General features: G+C 43.2%; 1 protein-coding gene across 2 annotated transcripts in view; it reads left to right on the forward strand.

Moving 5' to 3' along the window:
* The first annotated feature begins 3,043 nt into the window (after positions 1-3,043).
* The window catches only part of G3BP1 (G3BP stress granule assembly factor 1), a 36,583-nt gene continuing 29,734 nt past the window's right edge, over positions 3,044-9,892 (forward strand). Inside the window, exons 1-3 of one of the 2 annotated variants that reach the window (XM_007107982.4) lie at positions 3,104-3,178; positions 7,583-7,855; positions 9,065-9,123. The gene's annotated coding sequence lies outside the window, so the exon portion shown is untranslated. Of the gene's footprint in view, positions 3,179-7,582; positions 7,856-9,064; positions 9,124-9,892 lie in introns of both variants that reach the window. The other variant, XM_007107981.2, reaches the window with a different exon arrangement.

Raw genomic sequence — 9,892 nt, forward strand, 5'->3', positions numbered from 1 at the left:
CCCCCTTCATCATGGGGGCTCTCCTGGGCTTCCCAGGCCTCCATCCATTAGATGCCAGTAGCCCCTCTACCTAGTTGTGAAAAGATCATATGTCTCCTGGGGGCAAAATCTCCTCCATCTTGAGAACAAGCGCTCCAGACACTCCCATGGTGGTAAATTACTCACTGAACATTTACTAAGTATCCAGCGTCTGGATCCTGAGGTAAATGACCAAAGGAAAATGCCAACTTGTTCTCTCCTGTGGAAGACAGTCACAGCCACCTGAAGGATCCTGTCCACATTCTCACTCTGGTAATCCATTTCCTCTTCCTTTCTTCCTACCCACTATTAGACAGCAAAACCATACAGGATTGTGCATGGATAACTATAGCAACACAGAGACAACACAGTACATGAACACAGTCTCATTGTAAAACTTTCCAATAAATATTATCCTTGTTGCTCCCACCCTAGAGGAATCCCTAGGGGGAATGGCTTGTTTTAAATTTAGAATTCTTACCCAGTGCACTTACATACCTATTTTAACATACAGAAATCAGGCGTTTTGGTTTTTCGTTTTTAACATAAATGGGAATTCACTGTATGTTTTGTTGAACTTGATTTTTTTCAGTTAACAATCCAATTAACAGCTGGAGACAGGCTCATATCAGTATAGTTCGACCTCATTCTCTTTTAAACTGCTGCATAGTATTATTCTATACTATGGGCATATTACTGGTTAATCAGTTTGCAAATTGATGAGCAATTACGTTTTCAGTTTTTAAATATCATAACAAAGCTGACAGTGCTGTAATGAACACGTAGTACAGGTCTCTTGTTAAAAAAAAAAACAAACACATGGCTATCAAGCAAGAAGGGAGATATACCCAATTTTAACACTGCCAAACAGCCCTACAAAAGAGCTGTTATCACTTAAAATTCCCTCCAAATGTGATTAAGAATAGCCTTGACCCCCATCACAGGCCAGCTGGGTTAAATTACCAATCTGTGAATTTGAAGTGTTGCCAATCCGCTCTCCGTAGCGTTTCAATTTGTAAAGTCGTGTTGTAAAATGCAAATTTGTTAGGTCACCCTTTAAGAAACCTTTCAGGGGCTCTCCAACGCCCTCAGAATAAAGTCCAAATTGCTTAGCAAGGCTAACGTGATCCTGGAGGTTCCTTACTCCAGAAAATCTCTAGCAGCTTCTGTCCTCTGAGCCGAGTTCCCTCCGGTGCCCCCATAGCCCCACACTTTGTTCCCCAGTTTTGGGAGCTCCCGGCACGGAGCAGAGGCACGGTTTGTTGAATGGGTGACAGCGGGCACGGACAGCATCTCGGCCATCTCTGACCCCAGCCCCTGGAGCTCAACAAATGCTTATTGAGCGAGGCCAGTGCGGGAGAGGGGCTTGGGGGGCCAGAGGGACGCTCCCACTTCGCTCCCGGAGCCGCACCTCCGACCCCACCAGGCTACTGCCTGCGCCCCTTCGTCCCCAACAGAGAGGCCTCACGTGCTTCATTTCCAGATTTGCAAAACAACGAGAGCCCCTTCCGCAGGGTCACATGCCTGGAAGGAGAACCGACAGAGGCGGTCTCTGTATTTCCATATAAAATGCTCATGTGATCAACAGAAGGCCCAACAAAACAGTAAGACTCGTGGACAGGACCAGGCTGGAGCACCAGTTAGCCCCTGAAGTGTTTCGAGAAAGCTTCGGGGTGTCCATATAGGAGTTTTTAAAAAATATAAACTTATTTATTTTTTTAAATTTTTGGCTGCGTTGGGTCTTTGTTGCGGTGCGCGGGCTTCTCATTGCGGTGGCTTCTCTTGTTGCGGAGCACGGGCTCTAGGCACGTGGGCTCAGTAGTTGTGGCGTGCGGGCCCTAGAGCGCAGGCTCTGTAGTTGTGACCCACGGGCTTAGTTGCTCCGCGGCATGTGGGATCTTCCCGGACCAGAGCTCGAATCCGTGTCCTCTGCACTGGCAGGCGGATTCTTAACCACTGAGGCACCAAGGAAGTCCCCGTATAGGAGTCTGACAAGCTACCTTATAAAGACGCAACGACCTGAAGAAATAAGCCCTCACACCCACAGCAACTGGAAATCTGAATGACAATGGTGGTGACGCCCAGGATGTTGCAGGAAGGCCCAAGGCCATCGGAGAATTTACAAACTCCCGTTCCTCGGTGAACACCCACCAGCCGACCTGCCGCAGCACTTGCCGAGAACAGCAGGGTAGAAATGGGTGTCCTCAAACTCAACCGTTTTCACCTGCGACCTTTTTACAGGATCTTAGGTACACAACGGGAGTTACTTTCACCTCTGGCTTTCCTTGAACAGTTGTTCCACAAGAGTGCTGACTAATGGTGGGAGCCAGCAAGTGCCCTTAGGCGGCCTCATGGAAATAAAGTTGGTATAAGAAAGAAAAACAAAACAAAACAACCGAACAACGGGAAACTTTACCACCTGGCTCCCCTGGTACCAAACTGTGAGGAAAAGGCAGGAGACGGGCCTCAGGGACCGCACCCAAGAAGTGAAGAAAGAAAAAAGGACAGAAGCCGGAGCCCAGAGAGCCTCAGAACCGCCACAGAGGGCACGGCGTACCCGGGGGTAGGTCTCCTCCGTGCGGTCCAACCCCTGCGTCAATCAGCTCCTTCCCGCACTGTGATTGGTGGGCTTCCTTGGCCATCCTGGCGCCCACCTCCTAGTTGCTTGGGGTTTACTTCCCCAAAGTACACGGGCCCCACCTTGTGGAGCAACCGCTCCTGCATGGAAAGCGGATCTCCGCCCTGGGGAAGACGTTGTAACGAATGGGAGCACCCTCACACATTTATTGGCTACCGTGGATATCGGTCAAGGAACCTCCCACCCTCCTTCCCATAATACCTTTCAGTTATTGGTCTCTCTTGGTGCCAATCCGTTACTAGGGAAACGAGCTCCTCACAGTCTCATAGGCATGAGTCAAAGCCAATCAAGAGCCACGCCTCCATCCTGAGTCAGTACCCAATTGCTGCTCGAAGAGCCCAGGGTGCGCAGTCGGGATTGGCCACCAGACTGCCCGACCTGGCCGCAACAAGTTAGGCTGAATCGCCCTTATATAGCCCGGCGACGGAACACGCGTGTGTGCGGACGCAGTTGCGTGAGGGGTTTTTTGCTTTTTGCGGTACTGTGGAGCAGAGCTTGTTCCTCTCCCGCTCAGCCGTGCAGGTACGCCGAGGTGTGGGCGGGGCTGGGCGGCCCCGGGACGAGGACGAGCTGGGGTTGTGGTGAGAAGGTGAAGTCCTAACGGCAACCGCGCGAGGCGCGCCTCCACTCCCCCCTCCCCCCCCGCAACGGCCGCAGGCGCGCGGCGGACGCACGGCCGCGCGGAGGTTCTTCGCCCCCCGCCCCCACCGGCCCGGCGCGCGTGGCCGTGTCCGTGTTCGCCGCCTGCGCGTGCCGCGCCCAACGGCCACGGCGGGCGAGGGCGAGCCGCGGCCGCCGCCCGGGCCCCAGGGTGATCTCGGGGGCCTGGGGACCCGCGCGGCCGGCTCGGTAGCTTTTCCCGCCTGCCCCCCCCCGCCCCCCTCCGCGCGCCCGCCCGGGCCTTCGGCCCCTGGCGGGGTCTCCTGCTTAAACCAGACCAGAGGAGGCTTTTCTTTGCGTGGGGGACACGAAAGTGCGATGAGAATTTCTCGACTCGAGAAGCAGAAGTGGTGCTCCTAGGTTTTACAAGGAGTAAGGGGGGAGCAGCGAGTTCATGGATATTGAGTGATGATAATAGCTAACATTTTCCCAAGCCCTCGCTGTGTGCCAGGCACTGTGCCTGGCAACTTGTGTGTCTCTTCTTTACTCCCGAAATGCCCCGATGAGGTATGTACGATGCTTTCCCTCTTTTTACAGCGGACTCGAAGGCCCAGAGGTGGAGTGACACGGTCAAAGGCACATAGACCGTAAGGGGCAGGTATTTGTTTGAACCTAGGCGGTCTGACTCCCAGTGCCCGAACCTGTTTTATTCTTTGTCCCAGCGCCCTGTGCGGCTCTAGGGCATCTTTGCCCCCAGAACGCTAGTCCCTGGGGTCGGCATCAGCCCCAGAAGGCCGACTGCAGCGGCATTTGTACTTGGGCCAGTTGAGGGCTTCCAGGGAGACGAGGGTTCGACGTGGGATTATGACAAAGGAAAAGAAAGGGTTTTTGGGGCTTCTTTTCTACAGATATTCCTACAGGTAGCTGATGGATGTGCTGCCCTAAAAGCTTCTGGGAAAAGCGTAGAATAAAATGAATAAGCCCCATTGATCCTGGGCAGTGTTCCTCGTCAGATTTTAAACTTACAGCCTGATGATGGGATGTTCCCGCCAGCAGGAAGTTAGGCTCTGATATTAGATCTTGAATCGTCTTTCTTCTTTTTTTAATTGGAACAGGCTTTTGAGAAAGACCCTCGAGAAGACAGTTGAACTTCCTCGTTTTATGTAGTTAAAGAAAATGAGGTTGCAGAGCGATGGGCTTCAGATCTGGCCATTACGTATAAGTGAAAATTTGAAATTGGAGTGGAAAGCTTGGTGCCCAGTTACAGTACAAATTTGACCTCTGTGGAGCCTCAGCTAGGTGAATTAGGGGTGATTGAGAGGTGTTGGAAATCTTACCCTTATGGCAGTTGGGAACTTCCGTGGATGAAAACTTGTCTACATACATTTATTTAGCATTGTGTGTATGCTCCTGTTATATGCAAACGTAGAAGACACCTTCAAAGACTTGAGTGTAAATTTTTCTAGTAGAGTTATATCTGAGATTTTTTAAAAGCTAGTTTATTCCTTGACTGAATGAAATAATAAATGTTCCTGTGTTGCAGGTCCGAATCATTACTTTGCATCACAAATGTCTTTACTTGAGCTAAAGCTACATTAAAAGTTTTGGAGCTAGCTCTTCTGAATTAATTTTGATTGGAATGGCTGTCGACCATTTTTCTTTCTCTCTCTTTTTTTTTTTTTTTAAAGAAGTTTATCTATTTTGTTTGTGCAGACACTTTTTAGAATTGGTCTTTGTATAAGAATTGTTTTTGCTGCCAGAGGGAACACATAATTTACATCTTTGTAAGTAAATTAAAAAGTTATGAGGAAACAAACATTTTTGTTTCCATTTACCCAGTAATTTCCATATTTCTTAACAAAGTAGCAGTAGATACAGGATCAAAATAGCTTGTGGACAGGTTCCAACACCTTTGTTGGTGTTGCCATGAATGACAGATAGCTTTAGAGTATAACATTGTTTTCTTTGGAACTTGCCTTGTAGCAATTCCAGTTACCTGCATTTATACACCAGTTAGCTATTGAATTAGCATTTTAAGTTATCAAATGTTAAGACACTAATGACGTACATTTAAACTGTTAATGAGTCCACTAATTATTCCTTGAGGTAAAATATATCAGAATGAAAGTTCTTTGTGTATTAATTGAGGGAAATTTTTGTTAGTTTCCCCTTCAGATACTTTAAAAAATACTGTTTTTGGCTTCAGGCAAATGGTTATCGGTTGGGTAGGAATATGAAAGCTGGTATTTCACAGATTGGTAGCCCAGTTGATTGCTTGTGTATTCATTGATCAAGAACAAATGAATTGAAGCAAATTGTGATAATACAAGACTTGTCTGCCTGTCTTCAGTCCAAGCTAGAGGTTACTTTTGCTGTTAAATCCTTTGAATCTAAGCTTTTGTATCTCTTCTAACTGGTAGAAAAGTAGGTAGTTCTTTGTTCTTTTATTTAACTCACTTTAGTTTGCTGTTCTCAGCTGACAGTCTGCTAAGGGAACATCAGGAGATTTGGTAATGTTTCTTAGTGACCTACTTCACAGCAGTTTTGGGTAATTTACATTTTTTTTTAACTTGTTTCAGTACTTTGCCTAGAAACTAAAGGGCAGAAGTTTGTTTTAAATTTTTATAGGTTTGTGAATTGTATATGGTTCTTAGGACGGATGGGGCAGTGTTAAAAAATGAAATTTGGTATAAAGCCTGAATGTGTGACCTAAACCAGTTTTTCTTTTTGCCAGTTTACTAACATTACCCACTTGATCTTTCAACATTTTGCAGTTAGATTTGTTTCTTAAAATACTTCAAAATTCAAATATGCATTGTATATTCATTTCATTGTGCTTTAAGACTTCCTTGGAGAAAATTTACTGACTTTAAAGAGGGAGATAATTGTTAAAGTAGGTAGCTAAGAAAAAAAGTCCCCCCCCACCCCTCCCAATCAGTTTTTAACACCTAGTGGGACCTTTAGTACAGTACTATCCTTCCAGCCATGGAGTTAAATTTAAGGTTCAGCAACTGTAATCACACTTGTATTTGGTGATCACGTTGTGGTGAACAACTAAGTTTGTTTTTAAATCTCAAAAGTCAGCTTTATGTTTGTTTGTTGGTTTATTTATTTATAGTATTCTTGGTCACCCTATCTGGCTTTGGTTGGGAAAGCTTAATTGCAAGCCTGATGATACGGTGAAGAGGGTGAAGAGTTAGGAAAAATCTGCACGTGAAGAGTGGGAAGAGGGGGCTTAACAAAGCAGAAAGTTATTAAAAGTTCCCTTATAGGCTGTGGCCTTTGTAAATAAAATCAGGTCTTTAGATTTTAAGTGATAGATTTCCACTTCTGCCTTCTGGCTAATCTGTTATGTCATATTGCTTGGCTGTTTAGCCTGGGTGCTGTATTTCAGGTATTTAATAAAAAGTAAATATTAGAGATGGTTCAGAGAAAAAAAGCTGGCTTCCTAGATGGGACACACTTCAGCTTAGTAGGAATGTCATCCTTGGTGGCTGTTAAGTGGCTTTGTGGCAGCATCATTGCTTATTTGTATAGCTGTTTATGTATTTTTAAAGTGCATTCACACATTTTAGGTATTCTTATGTTTTTGCTTATAAGACCTGGAGCTCTGTAACCCAAATAGCTGTCTAAACTATTTTGTAAAGCAAGTGGTGTAACTGGTAAGGATATGTGCTAGATATATTTCCTTGTTCAGAAACTTTGAATGTTTTAGAATTTCCTTAATCAAAAAATCTTTGAAGGTTTTAGAAGGCATCAGTGGCACCTACCTGCCTTTCCAGGGTTTTTTGTTTGTTTTAACAACTGTGCCTCAAGTATACCCCATGTTTATGGACTATCTTGAGCTTACTCCTAGGGATTCCTGGCATACATCCACCTATGCTTTATGAGATCTAAAGCATAGGAAATTCATGTTTTCAAGGAATTTCGTAGATGAAGCATTAGTATATAGTTAACAGTATTTTTTCATCTTGATGAGAAAGGATGGATTGTTGCTTAATTATAAACCTAGCTGACTAGCTTTTAATGCTGGATTGGGGAAGGGATGTTAAAAACCAAGAAAAGTTAGTGAATTAAGTTTCTCAGTTCTTGAATTTTTTTCTCTTGAGGAAACGTGTTTTTTGAGGTAATTTTGGATTTACAGACAAGTTGCAATACAGACATGTCTTGTGTACCCTTTACCCAACTTCACTAATGTTAACATCTCACCTAATCATGGTACTTTTTTCAAAAATAAATTGACATTGATAAAGTATTATTAACAAAGGATTGACCTTATATGGATTTCCTTAGTTTTTCCACTAATGTCCTTCTTTTCTGTTCTAGGATCCAATCCAGGATACCACATTGTAGTTAGGCCTCATGTCTCCTTGGTATCTCTTCTCTGATCTGTGACAGTTTCTTGTATTTTCTTTGTCTTTAATGACCTTGACACTTGATCTCAGTTTGGTTATACTTGGTGTTGAGTAGACTGAGGTTATGGATTTTGGGAAGAATACCACAGAGGTGACTTAACCTTCTTACCGCATCACGGGGCACATAATACCATTCCTGGATGAATTTAACCTTTGATCACTTGATTAAAGTGGTGTGTACCAGGTTAGTATTTTTTTCCTTTCCAAATTCTTTTCATTAGAAGCTAGTCACTAAGGGAGGAAAATCTTTGAATTTGTGGACATATATTAAAGCTACCGCTGTAGTTACTAAACATTTTGGGGGAAACACTTTGAACTTAGGCAGATATTCTGTTTCTCTAAAGTTTCCCCGCTCAATGTTAGCATTCATAGTGGATCTTGCCTGCAGCTCTTATGGTGGTGTTCTCATGGTGATTCTTTATTTCCCTTGTTTCTTCTCCATCATTTGAAATTCTTAGGTAAGAAAGATTTGTCTCTTCTCCCCACTTTTTAAATTCTTCATTTTCCCATTTTTTAACACTATTTACCCATAATTTTTATTTTTATTTTTTTTATTTTATTTTTATTTTTATTTTTTATTTTTTTTGCGGTACGCGGGCCTCTCACTGTTGTGGCCTCTCCCGTTGCGGATCACAGGCTCCGGACGCGCAGGCTCAGCGTCCATGGCTCACGGGCCCAGCCGATCCTCCCAGGCCGGGGAACGAACTCGTGTCCCCTGCATCAGCAGGCAGACTCTCAACCACTGCGCCACCAGGGAAGCCCAATTTTTAAATTTTTAGTTATATCCGTATGGGCTCATGGATATTCTTTGGGGTTGTAATCCAGTGTTCTCCTAACTTATTTTTGGTTTTTTACTTATTTATTTTTTGAATTGTTCCAGTTTTGACTCTTGTGTTCTTTTCATGTTCCCCTATTTTTTTTTTTTTTAAGCATTTTCTTTCCTTATCAGTTACTTCAGGCTCATGTTGTATTTTGCCTGTCCTGTGTCTCCAAGGAGTTGTCAGGAAGAATTTTGAAGGAGGGTGACAGGTGGTAAATGTCAAGAGTTTGGAAAATAGATTGAACAGTGGTAGATGTAGTCATAGTTAATGCTGCTCTTGACCTGAGCAAAAGCGGCTTGGTTTCTGTAGTTTTTTCTCTGGTCTGGGAAAGCATTTTTATTTCTCATAACTAAGCCAAATTTCAAATGTTTGAATACATAGCATAACTTTGTAACAAAATTTACAACATATTCATGTTAGTACACAGAAACCCTCGCTGTTTTATTTTTCCATAGTGTTTTAGATAGGTTATTACAATAGAGTAAAAAGATCCCTTAAATGTCATTTGTACTCAGACTTGACAGTTAACATTTTGAGTCACTCTTTTAAATTTGCTTTTTTTTCCTGTACAGGTTCCCATTCTGCTCTCTTCCCCTGAGATGACCTTTTGTCTTTCCAAGCTATTATATTGGTGGGTTAAAAAACAGCTTTATTGAGTTATAATTGACGTACAATAAACTGCATATATTTCAAGGGTAGAATCTTATAGCTTTTGGCATTGTTTATACCTATGAAACCACCACAGTCAAGATAGTGAAAATAGCTATCATCCCCAAAAGTTTTCTCATGCTCCTTTGTATTCCCTCTTTCCTATCTACTCTCCCTCCTCTTCTGCCCCCAGGGATCCCTTATCTGCTTTCTGTCACTGAAGATCAGTTTATACTTTCTAGAATTTTTATGTAAATGGAATCATACAATATGTGCTTTTTTAAAAAAAAATTGCTGAGCAATACTGTTTGTTCTATTCTGTAAATATACCACAATTTGTTTATCCATTCACCTGTTGATGGACATTGGTTTGTTTCCAGCCTTTAGCTATTACAAATAAAACTTAAGAAACCGCCTAACTTTAACAACGTGGTTGTGCCATTTTACATTCCCACCAGCAATGTTTGAGGGTTCCATTTCCTCGATATCCTAACCAATGCTATATTATCAGCCTTTTAAGTTGTCATTCTGACAGGTGTGTAGTGGTACTTTACTGTGGTTTTAATTTGCATTTCTATAATTACTAATGGTGTTGATGTTCAGCATTTTTCACGTGCTTATTTGACATTCGAATAATTTCTTTGATGAATTGTCTCTTCAGATTTTTCGCTTATATTTTTTAGTTGTTTTTCAGTTTTGAGAGTTCTTTTTTTTTTTTTTTTTTTTTTTTGTGGTATGCGGGCCTCACACTG

The sequence above is a fragment of the Physeter macrocephalus genome, chromosome 8, assembly GCF_002837175.3.
Source record: "Physeter macrocephalus isolate SW-GA chromosome 8, ASM283717v5, whole genome shotgun sequence".
Taxonomy (NCBI): domain Eukaryota; kingdom Metazoa; phylum Chordata; class Mammalia; order Artiodactyla; family Physeteridae; genus Physeter; species Physeter macrocephalus.